The following is a 17,761-nucleotide window of genomic DNA, read 5'->3' on the forward strand; positions in this document are numbered from 1 at the left end:
GATGAACAACAGCAGCAAAAAAAAAAAAAAAATCATTAAAATGTCGCTTTGTTTGAGTTATTTTTCTTTCTGGAAAATCGGGTTAAAAATAATAATTATGAAAAAAGCAACCAAAAGTTACAAACTTCTTTTGGGTCCCAAGCAGTTGAGGTCGGGGAAGATGAAGGAGCCGGAAAAAAAAATAACAAACCCACGCCACAGTTTTTTTGTCCTGAATGTGGTTTTTGGAGGCTGGGATTTCTAATGATTAGGTTTTTGTGGTTTATATATACAGGACTCTCTGGCTAAGGCGATCATTATGCTGATGAGAGTCAGCAGCACGTGGTGCTTCAGTCCTCAGACTTTTGCAGCCTTCAAAATAAATAAACCAATGTGCATTCCCCCCAGGAGGAGAAACTCTCACCCACGGGGAGAGGGACGGGGAAGGGAGGGAGCAGGAGACGGTCTCCGATCTCCACTTCTTTCCGGGTTTTTTCCATTAACACTTTTGGGCTTATTTGTTTAAAAAAAAAAACACAAAACAAAACAAAACAAAACAAAAGCATGAAAAATCTTGTTTAAAAAAAAAAAAAAAAGTAAGAATAATCTGGTGCCAAAGAGTTTTTTGCTAAGTCTCCGGTAGTCTAAAGCCTAAACCATTTCCTTGAATGAATGAAAGCTATAAAACCCCCTTCAGACTATTAAGGTAAAGGGAGTCTGGTTTGTTTTCTCCCTTAAAAAAAAAAAAAAAAAAAAAAAAGGGCAGATCTTATTAAAAACTATTTACATACCCAATGGTACGAAAGTGTCACCGCCTCCCCGCGCAGATAACAGCCTATCACAACCCGCCCTCTAATTTCTAAGGCTTTACTCCGACTTGCTACTTCCACCTTCTTGTAAAAAGTCGGCGCTGCGTGTGTGCTGCTTGCTCGCCGCCTGTGTGTGACTCGGGGCGCTGTGTGTGTGTCTGTCTGCGCTGGGGGGTGCGGGGGACGCGGCCCTTCCAAGAGCCGTTCCGACCCCCGAGTCCGGCACCCCGACCCGGCCGGGTTTGTCCCGCCGGACCCTGCGCCGAAAGTCGGCGGAGCTGCCGCGCATAGCCGGGCTCGGGGTGTCCGTGTGTGGCTGCTGGTGCTGGGGACACCTCCGGGGCTGCTTCTGCACCCACGGAGCCTCCGCGCCCTCCTCCTGCCGGGCGGCGCCGCTGCCCCCGCGCATTCCTGCCCCGCTACCCCCAATTTCTGCCCCCCGGGGCAAACCCCGGCTGTGCCCGGGGAAGGTGCGTGCGGAGGCGGCGGCGGCTCCTGCCCCGCTCGGCTCCGGAGCAGACAACAAGCCGCAAGCTCCGTCGATCGGTCACAGGGGAGAGCTCTCGCTCCGCGCACCGCGGCTGCGGCTGCGGCTGCCGCCCCCGCTCTGCGCCCGCAGGCGCCCACCCAGCCCCGGCTCCGCAGCCGTCCCCCCATCCATCCCTCCATGCCTCCTCCGCTCCGCGGCTTTCCCGGAGCGGCACCCCCGACCCATTGCCTCGCAGGGATCTGTGCCTCTGTGCCCTCCGCTTTTCTATTTCCTCAACGTTGCTCTTTCTTTTTTTTTTTTTTTTTTTTTTCTTTCCCCCCCCTTTTTTTTTTTTTTTTCTTTCCTTTTTTTCTTTTTATTTTTTTATCTCCGGCCCAAGGTTGGAAGGGCTCTGGAAGTTTTCTATCCCGTTGAGAAAACGCAATCCATGTGGATAAGTCTGCAGACCCCTCCTGAGATCACCCTGCTTCTCCCGACAACTACAGGGATCTGCTTTTCCCCAAAAGTGGCCACAGGCGTTTCCAAGGCACAATTACTCATCACCTAAACGGATTAGTGTATATGCAGAAGCTCTGGTTCGCTGTGGTTGTGATACAGAAAATACATTTCTTCGTACTTTGGCAAAACATTTATGTCCATAGATTCTTTTGGCTTCCTTCCTCCCTTCTTTAGCTGGCTCTAATACATTCCCAAAGAGCCATTCTATAGGCACTAGTAAGAAGGCAAGGAGTTGTTTTATATCCAAATGCTATATAAGCCTGACAATCATGACTTACTTAATTTCAAACAAGAAGATACATTTCCACTTTTAATTAGTCACACTAAAACTTTTACAGTCACCTCTCTTCCTAGTAAAATAAAATAAAAAGTTAATTAGGATAAACTAAAATAAGTCACTGGACGCTACCAGTTTAAGGTCACTTAAAATAGTCCAGGGTTATTTATAATGTTGAAATAAAATTTTCCACTGAGTGCCCTAACAAAGTTTCAGGTATCTGGCACAGCTGATTTTCAGTCTCCGTGCAAAAATATCTTTCTGCTGAACATTTACACATTTAACAGGAACTTACTACAGTCTGGAACAGATCACGGCTCAGAGCTCTAGAATTTTATTTAAATGGTTATGGACAAATTAATAAAAGTACCAGTAATGTTTATGGACCTACATAAAAACTGGATGGGATTTTTCAGAAGAAATCGTTCATGTTATGATATATATATAATCTGGAACATTGGCTTGACTCTGGCTGGAATGGAGAGCAACCCTGCTGCTCAGCTTTCCTCGGGTTTTATTTCAGAACTTCTCGGAATTTTAGCACTGGTTGCAAAATGGGTCATATTTTAAGATCTTAGAAAATTGTAGGAGGTTGGTGAAAAAATGTGCTTGCACTGCAAGTTATATCTTAACAAACACCTTCAGATCCACTTTACAATATCGAATTTTCATTAGTATGGCTGTGCTTGCTGCAATTTAAATTATTGTCTTTTAGCTTTTTCACTTTTAACTGTGTTATGAATACAGCCATAATTAGACTGCTTTTCGACAAAGTAATGTTTTAAAGAGCACTGAGTTTGTTTACCATCACATTTCTAAAGCATAGGCCCTGTACGCTCCTGTTGTAAGTACTGGGTGCTCAAGATGAAAAATAATTATCAGATATGAAAGATTCTAACCTGGATGATGTTCCCTAAATAAATAGTTTTGATGCCAATTTGCTGGGCTGGAATGTGCTGCAAATACAATGAATACAGAATTTATTTTGAGCCTTTCTGTGTATGTAAATAGCCCTTGTGAAACGGGAATAAATGAATGGGTTCACTGGGTTTGTTATTGTATTTGACATTTTTAGCCAGAGCGACTACAGCAATGTCAGCAATTATTACTATAGTGAAAGAATTGCCAGTATTCTTGTTTCCAACATCTACCTTCCCAAAGTTTTTTATTCACTCATGAAAGTGTGCATCGAGCCAAAATATGTGAACTTAAGTAAACTTAATGCTAGAGCAGGTTTTGCCCAAACTTCCATTCATTTCAGTAGGGGCAAGATAAGCTCCAGTGTCTCTTGGCAGCGCTTTACTTTCGTTTTGGTTGGAAGTTGACTGTTTGCCCAGATATTCTTTGCTCTCTCTTAAGTATGACAAATAGTAACTCTAGATTAGCATGTTATTCGGTCTGCTAAGTAGGCGTGTGGTAATGAGTTCTGTAACTGCAGCATTCTTACTCAGGCTATGGACTACTATGGTTTGTTTAACTACTGTGTCCCTGCCCCACTGATTTACAGCCCAGATAAAGGAAGATTCTTCGTATTTTGTAATTAGTTGAAAGCATTTAGTATTTCAGCATCATGCACTGCTTTTTAGCATTTATAGTCCCTGATACAAACAAAAGCATAAAGATTTGATAGGCTGGAAAATGATTGCATTAAAAAAATGAACTAGAGAATTTTACTTTTCCCCCCAGCATTTTCAGTAGGAAGTGTGGACTGAGAGCTGAGACTCTTGTGTTCTGTCTTGGGATCTGATGCTGAATGCTCTGGGATCTCAGACAAGACTTTTCAGAAGTTTTCCTTCAATATAGAATGTGGTCCTAACTACTATAGGTATACATTTTGAGACAGAAAAATATGTGTTAAATTCTCAGAAGTCCAAAGATGAGCAGGGCTTGGCATCCAGTAAAAGCTGAAGAAAAAATTTGGAAATCTGCTAGGAAACCTGCCCTGTCCCTGCTGAAAAACTGTTGGCTTTTCCATGGCACGCAGTGTAACACGGGCTGGACAAACAACAAAGTAAACAATTACTCCTTCTGTATTTTTCCTAAATGATGTATTTTCTGCTTCTCTAGTAAGCGGAGACTGCAAGCCTAGGAGTGGGTCCCGCTGTAGAGTTCTCCCATTCCCTCCCTGTCTGCAGCCTCTAATGCCCCATTGGGATTGCACGTATTTCAGAGAGGTGTAAAGCAGCAAATGACAATGTCATCATCATGACAAGGAAAAAATGTTGGCCTACTTGTCATCTTGTAATGGTGTTGGAAAGAGAAAGTATGTCCTGTGCTTTCTGGCACTAAAAACCTGAACATGTAGTAGGATTAGAAAAATGTATGGCCTTTCTCAATTTTTTTTTTTTAATTGCAAAATGCAAACTAAAAAGTTGCTTTAGCAAGTTGCTAGGATCCTCATAGTTAGGGAAAAACTGTCATTTTTCATGGCAAGACCAACTTTGTCCCTTTCTATTAATTCTCCTTCCTGCTTCAGTTTAACTAATTTCAAAGTGAGGAAAAAGTTTGGGTCTTTTTTTTTTTGTGTTTGTTTTTTTTTTTTTTTCTCCCTTGGATGAATTTAGATGAAATCAGTATGTTGTGTTAGAGATATAAAGGCAAAAAATGATAACTTAAAAATTTTTTTTTTCTTATTTCAGCATACGTAAAAGCAGCATGAGCCTGAAACTTCATGGTTATTTTTTCTGTTGACCTGAGTGAAAACTGGTTCTCTTGACTAAGTGTGGGGAAAGTGGGTGGTATATCTGTAATCAAAAAGGGTTTATACATCTGGAACCTTGCAGAGTCCCTAAATTATGCATGCTGTTTTTTAAGAGTCTAATGAAGTGCTCTCTGGCCAGATACAAGCTCCATAAAGCTTACACAAGAGATACTACAAGTTGTAAGTCAGTTTCAAGTGGGAGAGGGGTTTTTAGTGTTTCTGACCACAAGCACAGCACCAAATCCTTGCATTTACTCTCTCGTTGTTGCTGGCGATGATGATTCTCATGGTGATGATTCTCACTGTAAATCTATTTAAATAGCATGGATGGAAGGAAAAAAATCTTTGTTAATAACACAAGACTTGAAGATGAAGCATTAGAAAAACACTGAATCATGAGACAGGCTTGTTCTAAAAAGGATGAAAACAGACAACTATGAAAGAGATGGTGCAGTCTACGGGAGTGAAATAGAAGGCCAGACCAGGGCATCAAGAATAATCATATTTGTGGTGTGACATAATGTAATCCTGAAAATGCTGAGCATACATCTTAGCAGAAATGTGTGTGCCCCACACCAGGTGTGGCCTTCAGCCCCTGAGTGTGGGGGCAGAACAGGAGCAATCCCTTAAATCGAGTGTTGTGGAATTGGCAGCCAAGTCACTGGGGACAACAATCCCGGTCCCAAAACGAGCCATAAAGACAGGTGACAAAACAGTAGACATCACAGGATTGATTCTCTCTAGTAACAAGACAAAGATTTGGCAGAAAAAATGTTATAGGTAAAGCTGCCAGCTGTATCTGCAAGTAAGCTTGTCTACGACTTTCCAGTATAAGACCTTGTTTTCACGCACATGATGTTGCCAATTTTTAGCTGTTCAGACTGATATTTTCAATCCTGAGTCTGCCTCAAGCTGCATTTTTTGGAAACTTGCAGCCTAAAAACCTTTGCTGCTTCTAAGATCTACATTAAGAGAAAACACATTGTTTCACAACATTTTAAGTTTCCAGCCCAATATCTATTTCAGAGCTGGGATGGTAAGTTTTACTGAGTAGGAGAGGAATAAGGAGGAAAAAGCAGGTAGATTCCTTTTGTTGCCCCTGACCAAAAGGATCCACCCGAGCTTGGCTGAGTTAGAAGCTGCAGAAAATTGTCGAGGTTTTTCTCCTGAGCGCTCAGTACAGATGGAGGAGTTGGCAGCTGAATTTTGCAAAGCCTCCGTGGCTCACTGGGCTTGCTGGACTGGACTGGATCTGTAGTCAGTCAAGTCTGACCAATATTGTCCCTGACAGTAGGCTGGACTGTTTTAGAGGAAAGGATAAGAAACTGTTGAGTCAGCAGATAGAGATGGGATCTATTTCTCCTTTAAGGTCTCATCTTAGTTAATAGTAGCTTATAAAAAAATATAATCAGAGTGACTGTCAGCTCTTCAGTTTTAAATTGTGTCTTTTAGAAGTCTATAATTCAACCATAAAAAATTCCTTACAGGCTGAAATCTGGCTTATACTCTTAGTTCAGAAGTCAAAGTTTCCTACAGATTTTTTTCAGTAGTCTGTTTTGAAGTGATAGAAAAAATATTCATGTACAAATTCTGGACATTTCTTTCACAACACACTTCATCATTCAGTTGTGATAAGCATGATAAGTTCTAAACTATTTGTTTCAAATTCTGGTCAGGCCCTAGAAGGATTAAGAATAATTAAAATCTTCACCAACAACAGTAGACATTCAAATGTGAACAAGGTTCTCTGACCTTGGGATATTAGGAGCATTATGATATTAGGAGCTTATGTGATGTAATACCAAAACCAGTTATTCTAGTACACCATATAAATATTTATATAGTTTATTAAGTGCACATATTGAAAAGCAAGGGAGAATCCTCTGTCTTCTCATAAAACTCATCACGAAGACAGTTACTTACATGCTCTCCTATTTGAAATATAAGAAGAAAGACATAACCTGGAAGTATCCAGGAGGAACAAGCAAGAGGTCCTGAGAGTGGGCAAAGCAGATGCAATACCTTTCTTGGAAGACCACAGCAGTTCTCATTACTACCAAGTTTCCCTTTGTAGTGGAGAAGATAGAGCAGCTCTTCCCATCCCTGGAATGCTTTCAAAGATATTGTGCTTGGCACCCTGAGGTTAGCGCGATTTTTAAGCAGATAAAAGCCTGTTACATGAAAAGGCAGATCCCACTTTCTTTTTGGTTTTTTTTTCTTTTGTCTTTTTTTTTTTTTTTAAACTTGTTAGGAAAAGAAAGAAAATGCTTATTCTGTCTGCATTTCCACCGATTTCAATGGGAGCTTTCGTGGAGTAAGGTGCTGCTTCATGTAAGAGAAGCGGAGGCAAGACTTCAGCTAACTTGCTGCTTCCAGTTACTCACCTTATCCTTTTATATTTCTATGTCCAAATGTCCATCGTGGTGAAGAACATGTTAAGTCTTTCAGCTCATTATTTCCACTACATTTTAGAGAGCTGGAATAATTTATAGTTTTAGGCACAAAAAACCTGTCTTCCACTGTTTTTGACAATTGAAGGACATGGACTGACAGAAGCAGAGGAAAGCTCTATTTACTAAACACCACATGTAGATTACCACTGATAGTTTTTCTAAGGAAATTTATGACCTGTGTGGAGTAAATAAACTCCCTTTTTGGTAAAGAATCTTCAGCCAATCATTCATGCTTGCTTAGAGAAGTTACTGTTCATGTTGCTTTTATGTAAAAGCCTACAGTAAAGGGTGATGTTATGTCTAAAATAGACAGTTGGCAGCAAAAAAAAAGAGAAAAAAACCTATTTCTAACACTATTTATCATGAGATTCTTGCTAGATTATGGCACATTTACTCTGGTTCAGGAAAGAAAGAAAGAAAAGATAATGACAGGACAATTATAATTCTTGTAACTAATATGTTATCTTCATGCACGCACTTGCATGCCCAGCTCCATTTACTGGCAAGTTATGGCATTTTACACATGTGAAATAAACAGAGAGCTCTCAGTGTGTTCAGAATGTTTAGTAAGTCTGAAAGCTGTTTGCTCTGTATCTCAGAGTAAATAGGAAGGGGACAGACACTTTGCTTCTCCTGGTTGCCCACCCTGTATTCCCATCATCATGCTCCTTCCATGCTCCCCTTCTTCTCCCCATCATATGTTCTGCGTCCAATAAAGACATAACTATTTAAGGCAATCATGAAAACTAAGTGAGTAAAAAAAGCAAGAAGAAGGTGTACCATGTTTACAGAAATATGTGCTTCTCATGTACAAATAACTCAGTGGCATTCAGTAACTCAGCACTACCCCTCTTGATTTACATTGGTGTGAAAGGGGAACTGGGCTGTTAATTCTACTTGATTTAAGACACACACAATGTGTTTGTTTATTTTCTTCTATCATATGTGAAATTATCAATACAAACTTCACTAATTCCACATTCCACAACAAAAGTACTCTGAATTTTAAATGAATAAGTGCCTTTCTGAGTGATGATCCCTTGTCCTTAACTCACCCCACTGCACTCACTTCAGCATGTGGGGCCTATAATGTTGCTGGGGCTTTGCCTTCTCTAGAAGAATGACCTGTTTTTGATGAGGGGTGTCAAAAATAGTTTTCCAACCTCAGATCCATGCAAATACTAGTAGAAGTAGCTGCCTCATTGGTGTGGACAAGGTCAGGTAAGTTCATTGCTTACCATAGCCCCATTGAGGGCTCATGGGACAACCTGCATACATGGTGTTTGCCTCAGAGTTTAAAGAAGAATTTGTTACAATAGGTGTTGAACTCACTGACTTTGTCCACAGTGGATGAGCAGTTGGTTTTGACCCTTCTCAAAGATGTTTGGAGAGTGGGTGGACGTTTTGACGGCAGTTGTCAAAAACACATTGTTTCTCTGGGGCAGGTACATGCCTACCAAAATATCCATGCTCTAAAAGGCCCGAATCAGTAAACCTGAGATAGTGCAAAGTCCTCTCTGACAGCATGGCCTGTGAATTTCTGTGCTGGTTTACACTTGCAGGATGTCAAATGATGGGTAGGACTTTTAATGTACAGTCCCTCATCACCTGCATCAACACAGAACTGAAGGCCACAAGCCAGTTGCCAAAGATTATGCTAATTTAGAGAACAGCTAGTGGAAGAAAATACCCATGCTATACGTAAGTGATTAGAGCTCTCACTATGTGAGGCTGCTGACGAAAATAATGCTGAATCTTGCAGGCCCTTCACACACTATGCACTCTTCTGAGCCCATGTGAAAAAAGCATAAACTATTTTGCCAAACTAGACTGGGCCAGGTATCTCTATTTCTTAGATGTTCATTGATAATTGAGCACTCTGTGGAAGCATCATAACAGAAGTGGATTGCACTAGAGGTTTTCTTTGTCTATGGTATTTATTTTTGCAATTATGCAAAGAATAAGCTGGCATATGAGGAAGGAAACTGAAGCAGAAGTTATTTTTCAAGTGGATAAACGAAGATACTATTTTGTACGAAACAACTTCTAGTTGACCTTTGCAATAAATGCCATAAAATACTATTTTGGCCACAAATGGAGCAACGTTTTTAGAAGGATTAATGTTTAATCTGTCTGTCTGTCTGTCTGTCTGTCTATCTGTGCAGGATTTTAAAAAGACTGGAGGAAGCTAGCAGTCCACTTTCACTTATAATTGCATCTGTAAAACTTTAAAACTGAGCAAGATCTTTCTCTTCTGTGCTGGATGCCATTAGCATTAGCATATTACCACAGAAAAGGAATCAAAGGTAGACAGTGAACTTCATAAGAAATCTTCCAAAAGCCTCCCATCCCTCAAAACCTTTAATTCCCAACAAGATCCTGATTGTCACAAAACCCACTAAAATATATGAACTGTTCAGTTAGCTCACAGAGTTGATAACAGTCTGAGTATTTTTTAATAATGATAAAATACAGAGCTCTATTAGATTGGAGAGAGCAGTTTTTGAAGAATTTTGAAACCCTGGAGAAATTTCAGAGGGGTCAATCACTACACTTACATTTGCAGGATTTTTTTCCTTTGTTTTCAGGGGGCTTTTTTGGTCAATGTCACTTTTTTCTTTTGGCATTGTCTCATTTTTTTGGCATTGGTACAGGTTTCTATCACACTACATGTCCTGTCACACAGTATTGCATGAGTACCATGCAGTCATTCCATGTCTTTCCTGGTCCTGGACAAGGAATGTAAGCCTTAAAAAACAAAACAAAAGAAAACAAAAACCCCAGAACAAACCACTCAAAAATCTAAATACTTTACAAATACTTTTAAAAGGAGGGATAAAAGAGATAGCAAGTATAGGGAAAGAATCTCTCCTGATTCAAGAGCTCAGTTTGGCACTCTGTAGACATTTCCCAGTAAAAATGCTTTAGCTGATCCCAGCTGTAATATTGGTGCATTGGAAAGGTTGACTGGGTATGTCCTTTGGCTGATCTGAACACACTGCCTATAGTATAAAATCAACATCCTGGCTTTTTCATAATTTAAAAACCGTATCTAAATCATTAGTGCAAGTGTATTTTAAAATGGTTCTGCATTTTCCATCATGATACTAAGTTGAAAGTGGCAGAATGGAAATTGGAGAGAAATTGCAAAGAAATAAAAAAGTATCCCGCTCCACTTCTCAGCTACAGGAATGACCAAAGCTGCCAGAGAAGCACCTTATACAAAAGGAAGACTGTCTGGGGAAGAGGTAGGGATATTCTCAGGACCTCTGTTGAAAGCAGTACTTCTTAGCCAAAAGAAAGATGGAAATATGTAATTGTACCCTTCCTTTAAAACCAGGTCTTGCTGCTTTCCTGTGTGTTACAGGTCACATGTTCTTTTACATTGGAAGCCTGATGCTAAAATCTAAAACCTAAGGGCCAAATTCTGCCCTTAGATACACATGCACCAGTCCAATGAGCTCAAAGAGAGCTGTGTTCACATGTTTAGCAATGGAATTTGGCCCTAAATATTTAAATATTTATTCAGAGGGAAAAAAAAAAAGCTTCTCTGATATATTTTTATCTCATATCTAATGTACACAGATTACCACCACTGGGCACCCACCCTGAGAAATAAGAAGTATTAGAGAACCATAAACTCAGTATTCTATCTGCTCTGCATGGCCAAATAACATGAATTTGTTTCAGCACATTAAGGAAATTAAATCTGTAGCAACCTGTGGCTGATGTTATTTATTCTGCAGTCCAGTAGTAATTTGATGCAAATTGCTGGCGCTATTCCCACATCTCAAGAAATTACTGTTTTGAATGGACTGATTCTGGAAACTTTCATTATATGAATATGCAATCCAGAAAGAATTAATGTCCTCTGCTTATATTTTTTTCTGCAGAAGAAAGCTCAGTGTTCTGGCTAATTCTCACTTACCTTCCAAAGGCTTATGATTGGAGTCCATAATAATTTGACCATGTCATTTGGAAATGGCTAACCTGAGGATCCCACCTGTTCTCCCTGGCAAATGACCCAGATGTGTTTTTGCTAAGGATACAAAGGATGCAGAAACCTGCAAATTTTCCTCAAGCAACATAATACTCCAATATGTATATCTAATGTAAACGAAAAGTAACTATATATTACTGCTATTTTTCTTGGACAGATGACAGCTAGAGGAGAGCTGAGTTCCAGGTCCAGACACCTAAATTTGGTTGACTAAAAGTAATTGTTTATATTTATGCTACCTATTTGAGCTACTGTGATACTCAATAGTAACCTAAGGCGCAATTCAGTTGCCTAAAATTAAGCTTCCAATGACATTACAGATGCCTTGGGCTACCCAAAAAATCACCATGGAGCTGGCACAACTGAGTCAGGATCTGTGTGAGGTGCTTCGGAAAAGCAGGTGGAAGGAGACAACATAGCCAAGAGGACTTGATTTTGGATAACTCAGCTCAGCCCTCACAAATGCAGTCAGTGGCTTCTACAGAGCAAGTCTAATTGCCAAACATAGAGGTCTTCTTTTGGAGGAACTGGTTTCTTGCCTGCATTGACCATGGGGACTGGGTTTCCACTGAAACCTACTCCTGATATGGTAGTTGCCAGAATACAGATTACATAGGGTAATCAGTATGCTTCCAGTTAAGTCAGGCTTAAGCTACCTTGGTTGTGCATTTTGTGCAGTGCAGAGTGACAGGCAGGTGTGATTATAGGGCAAATAAGTCTCTCTTGATGTTGTGCTTCAGGGAGCTCCTTGAGATCCATTTGGACATTTAGCCAACACTGCTACCTGCTCCTTAGCTAGAGGAGGCATACTGCCGAAGTGCTCTTTTCAAGGCTGCATGTTTTTTTTTTGGGCACAGTCAGTTTCATAAGAAAGACACTGCACTAAAGCTCACTTTCTGCTTTTAGAGTCTATTTTTCTGGAGCTCTCTAATCATACAGGTCATGCTTGAATATCTCTGGCTATAGAGGTGCAATGCATAATGTTGCCAAAATGCTGTGACCCCTGTGGGAAGAACAAAAGCATGTGGACTTGTAAAACTCATTAATAATCATGGCCAGTTGGGCCTTCTGCCCAGGTCTTGCATCAGTACTAACATGGTGAGTTAAAAATGATGCAGGAGCAAGAAATCCTTTGCTGCTACAAATCGTGACTTTGGTTTGCTCTGGTGGTTATCTTGGTTGAAATCAAACCTCAAGCATTACTTCAGATAACATATGCAACTATTAGCATATGTTTCCTTGATTGTGTGTGGCAATTCCCAACCTTATTTGTGGAAGCCATGGTTTTGAAAAGGGCACAGCAAACAAGCACTGTTTAAGGCATAGTCTCAGCTAGGGCAGCTGATTGGACAGGCTGGAGAAGTCAGTGGCTGGGAAAACGGCCCCCCTAAAGTAGTTTTTCATCAAGTGCATTGATTCAGATCAGTCAGGAACAAAACTTTGTTTTTATCTTGTTTTCTGCTTAATTCATATGCTGCTTACTTAAGGGTGTGCCTATGGGGTTGGCTTCTGAGAGAAGTGTTAATACATGTGCAAAATGGCTACTACAGATTGAAGGTCTCAGTCACAACTGGATTACACAAAACAAAGCTCTGTCCTCAAGATCATGGTGCTACCTAATTCTGTCTCTCCAGGTCTTTAATTTCCAGCCATTGGAATTGCCTCAAATCCATTTTGGCATGGAATACATAATTATTTTCATATTGTGCTAGTCTACTTTCCTGCTTTCATCCCTACGAGCCAGGAGTGAATAAGAGTTGGCAACTTTATACTCAACTATTATATTGCAGCGTACACTTTAATCAGCACCCTAATAAATAGCACGCCCAATTAATTGGGATATTTGCCAGCAAACCAATTCCTTTCCCTGCACTTCAGTGGCTGTAAATGATGGATAAATAGCATTCTTGCTGTTGTCTGCGAGCATATTTGTTGTAATTAACAGGTATGAGTTGGTGTTGCTGGCATGTGTTTCCTCAGTAGCTTGCTCCCTTTTTAGTAGGCTCCCTGTTCCCATGAAGTTACTAAAAATAAAGAACAGACTTCCCTTTCAGTATATTGCTTAAATCAAGGTAGGACTTTTGTATTAAAAAAAAAAAAAAAGAGTAATCTATCCATTACATTGCTATAGGTTTTGACAATTAAAGGTAGTAATTTAATTAGCATATTTCTATTTTAATTAGTATGGTAAAGAGGCCTTTGCCACACCATGGAATAATTTATAATAAAGGAGGGATTTCTGCAGCAGCTCTCTCACATTACTTTTTTTGACCAGGGGTTGAACAGTGGTTGGCTTTAAAGCAGTATTTCCTTGAGGGAGATCCACAGAAGTACAATCTATTTTCATAAACTGGTATATGCTATGATTTACTGTAGACATGTGACAGTTCCTCTTATTTGGACATCCTTTGCCAAAAAAATAAATAAAAATGAACATGGCAAACTTTTCTAATCCCTGCATTCCTCCCAGATTGCTTTAGTGGCAACAGAAAAAAAAATACTGGAAGTAAATGAACATGAAAAGGGAAATGGTACTGGAGAAATCTCAACAAGGGATCTTAAAAACCAGGATGGCTATGGATCAGCAAAGGGTAGAAACATTCATGTAATTAAAGGAGAACATAATTTGTGGGTTATCTGAAAAAAAAATTGTCTGGGTTGGCAATTACTTTGACTTGTTGGCAAAAGGAAAAGAAACCGCCCTGTACCACTGCATAAGGTTCCTTATTAGTTGTGGCTTCTGCAGAGGCTCCATCTCCTCTTTGGAGCATGGAGGATTTCTTTCATTACATAATCTAGATTTTCTTTTTTTTAATAGATTGAATTTTTTTTCTCCTGTGTGTGCAAATTCTCTCTGCCCCAATGCCTCTATACTGAGGTTATTATGCTGCAGGAATGCAAGCGTCTAGAGTAACAATGGTTCATTTTCCTTTAATGACTTTGTCGACAGGATGGAGACATTTTTGTGGTGTGATGAATTCACTTGGTCTCCCGTTGTGTTTTCTCCACATGCTTTGGAAACTCTCTCTCTCTCTCCGAGAATTGTGGCCATCCACTCCAGCAAGAGCTTCATTACTTTATATTCATTGTATTTAAATGACACCCCAGTGGTACTGACCTCCTGGGATGATTGATGTAAATTATATGCTATGTAGGGGGAAAATAAAATCTTTTTCTGACTTTTTATGTTCTGCAGAGAAATAAAAAGTGAAAACAAATGACAGAGAAAATCAGGCCTATTCAAAGTGAAACTTTGTAAGCATTATGGTTTGAGCAGACTCCAGTTTGTGAAAGTGCTGAGACAGTTCGTAATGACCTCATGATCTGAAAGGTGACCTGAGAAGGGGGAAACAATTTTGTATGTGCCCTTTTTCAGTTCTGTACAATACACAGCAAAAAACCTGATCATGTGGTTGTGTTGTTTTTTTTTTTGTTGTTGTTGTTGGTTTTTTTTTTTTTAAATTTTTCCCCTCTTTGCAAGTATTGTAAGAATTCAGACTTGAGCAGGGAGCAGTCTCTGCACTTTACCAGCTAGACAAAGGCACAGTACTAAAAGGGACACCTCAGTGCTCTTTCCTCCTGTCTTCTAGCAGATTTCCTCATATTGACTTCGGATTTCATAGCCACTAGGTATCTGTCTTGTTCAATTATTCTGCCAATGAGTTATCACCTACAGAAGTGGAAACAGGGGGTATGTTCTCTCATCAGCCCAGCTCATCATCGGGCAGGAACTTCAATCCCTCATGAACTGGTAACCTCTCACTGCAGGTGAAAGGGTTCTGCATAGCAACACAGTTTGTCAGGAAATGTTTCTGTCAGTGCTTTTTCAGGCACCTCACCAAGTCACACCACCTCTGTCCAAGCTCCTGGAAGTTAGGTAGTTCACACTGGACATGCTCAACCTATTATCCCAGTAATTCCCATATTAAAATTACCATATGGAACTGGCCTAGTAATTCCTCTATTTTTTCTATGCTCTTATATTATTCTGTTCTACCAATTCTGAGATATATAAAGACATGCATAGAAATGTTAGTAATATGCTGCCTTATATATAAGGTTTTGACAAATCACAGAATTTGGCTAAAAACTTGAGTTACCTCGAGCTTTTCTGCAGTACTTTTCATAACCTGACAGAATGTTTTGATTCTTCTTTTCGCCAGGAAAATGCTTATTGATAATCCTGCTTTGGCTGGGGTTGCCAGATATTTTAAAATGTGTAACAGGAAGGAACTGTTCAGGCCATCCTTTTCACAGCAACGACTTAAGACTGCTGTGCAGGCAAGAATCAGCAGAGTGAGGCCTCTCATTTTCCAGGATAATATCTTGGTGTTTTGCCCTGTTGCTGTCAGTGCTCGGGCTGGTATCAGCTTTACTTCCATAATCATAAGCAGCAGCTGCAGAAGGGAGAGGGGCTGGCAGCACTCAGCAGCGAGTTGCAGAATCACCTCGTCTTTCTGAGGCTGATGTGGGAGGTGGGAACAGGGAGGAAGCAACGCAGAGGGGACTGACAGAGTGTTTATATGAAGTAGCAAGAAGGACGGGGAGTGAGTGGTAGCAAAAAAAAAAAAAAAAAGTAAGGGCTGCAGAAGTCAGCTAAAGGAAAAAGAAAATAAGATTACTTTCTACTAAACTGGAATTCAGATGGTCCCTAGAGTGTTAAGATCACTGCAGTGGTTGCCAGAACTTTCTTCTTCTTCCTTTTCTTATCCAGACCCCCAAAGAAGTAAAATGCTGAGATTTACATAAAATTACAAAGTTTCTAAGCTGTCAGTTTCTTAGAATGACTCCTAGTAAAATGATATGAATCCTGCTTGGTGCGTAGGAAAGAGTTTGAATTAAAAAGGGACTAAGGAGGGCAAAGTAAAAGAGCATAACTTTTGAAGTTACACACCCCACAAACTTTTGACAAAAGTAAGATTTTTTTCAAAGCACTTACGGTCACTCCATTTACCTCCATTTATTAGTTCCACTTTATACCATGGCACACATCAAACTGTCTCCCAACAAACCTGCATGTGACGAGCGGAATGACCGAATTAAACACACAGAATTAACTCACAGAAACCTACTGTTAGGAGTTGTTCAAGGAAAAAAAGGTTGAAAGGAAGAAGGAAAGGTTGAAAGAAAGGAAAGGTGGATTAATGCTCCAGCTTGCTTAGTCATGCCCTTCCCCATCAACCTGTTGAGCTGGCAGGATACAGGAAGAGAAAAGCCACCACTGCCAGGAATCAAGAAGAAAACATGGGTATGTAACCACACCAATGCACTGAATCAGCACAGCAAAGAACAGAATATTTCAGCTGGAAGGGACAAACATTCATCCAGTCCAACTGCCTTACCAAAGTTAAAGCATGACTGAAGTTAAAGCATAGTGATCTTGTCCCAATGCCTCTTATACACTGAGAGAAGTAGAGCATCAACTACCTCTCCATAAGCCTGTTCCAGTGTCTGACCACCCTCTCAGTAAAGAGCTTCTTCCTCATGTCCAGCCTAAATCTCCCTGGCTCAGCATTGAACCATTAATATCATGGCTGAAATAGTGTAACTGGGTATCGCTGTAGTAGGATTCATTGATTTTTCCGAGGGCAAAGGCAAACACAGGTTGCTGTTGTTCGTATTGCTATTTTTGAACACCTGTATAAGGCTGTGGTTGCAGAGCTGAGGGTGTGCTGGCACCTGTGCTGAGGCCAGACACCTGTGTGTGCCCACACCTCCCAGCTGCAGGGAGATCCAGCTATCTTTCCACAAAATCCCCTGGCCTTTTGGACTCACAGCAGCCCTGGAGCCCCTCCCTGCTTCCCTCCAGCAATGCCTGGTGTTGAAGGGGAAGGAAAAGCTGGTCATGGCCCATCAGGCAGCATCTGCAACACCATCCCTGGAGGTGTTTAAGAAAGACTGGATGTGGCAGTGAGAGACGTGGTCTGGCTCACAAGATGGTGATCGGTCATAGGCCGGACTGGACAATATCAGAGGTATTTTCCAACTTAACTGATTGTGTTATTCACAGAACCACAGAATTGTTAGGGTTGGAAGGGACCTTTGGAGACCATCCAGTCCAACACTCCTGCCAAGGCAGGATCACCTGGAGCAAGCAACACAGGAACGCGTCCAAGTGGGTTTGGAATGTCTCCAGAGAGAGACAATTCACAAAATCCCTGGGCAGTCTGCTCCAGCGCTCTGCCACCCTCAACGTAAAGAAGTTCTTCCTCATGTCTAGGTGGAACCTGTTGTGTTTCATTTTATGGCCACCTCTCCTCGCCCTGTAGCCGGGCACCACCGTAAAGAGCCAGGCAGCATCCTCCAGGCAGCCTCGCACTAATCCCCGCTGGCCCTGCGAGCGGCGGGCCGCGGGCCGCAGCGGCGGCGGGGGCGGCGGCGGGAGGAAGCGGCGGCAGCCCCGCCTGGCCCCGGCTCCTCCCCGCGCCCTGGGAGGCGCCGCCGCCCCCGCCTCCATCTGCGGGGCGGCCGCTGTGGCGGAACCGGCTCCTCCCCGGCGCGGGCGGCGCCATCTTACCCTCCCCTCCCTCAGCGGCCGTGGCGGCGGTGGCGGG

This window comes from Chamaea fasciata, unplaced genomic scaffold (assembly GCF_029207755.1).
Source record: "Chamaea fasciata isolate MVZ Bird 193981 ecotype frontalis unplaced genomic scaffold, bChaFas1.0.hap1 SCAF_3, whole genome shotgun sequence".
Classification (NCBI taxonomy): Eukaryota; Metazoa; Chordata; class Aves; order Passeriformes; family Sylviidae; genus Chamaea; species Chamaea fasciata.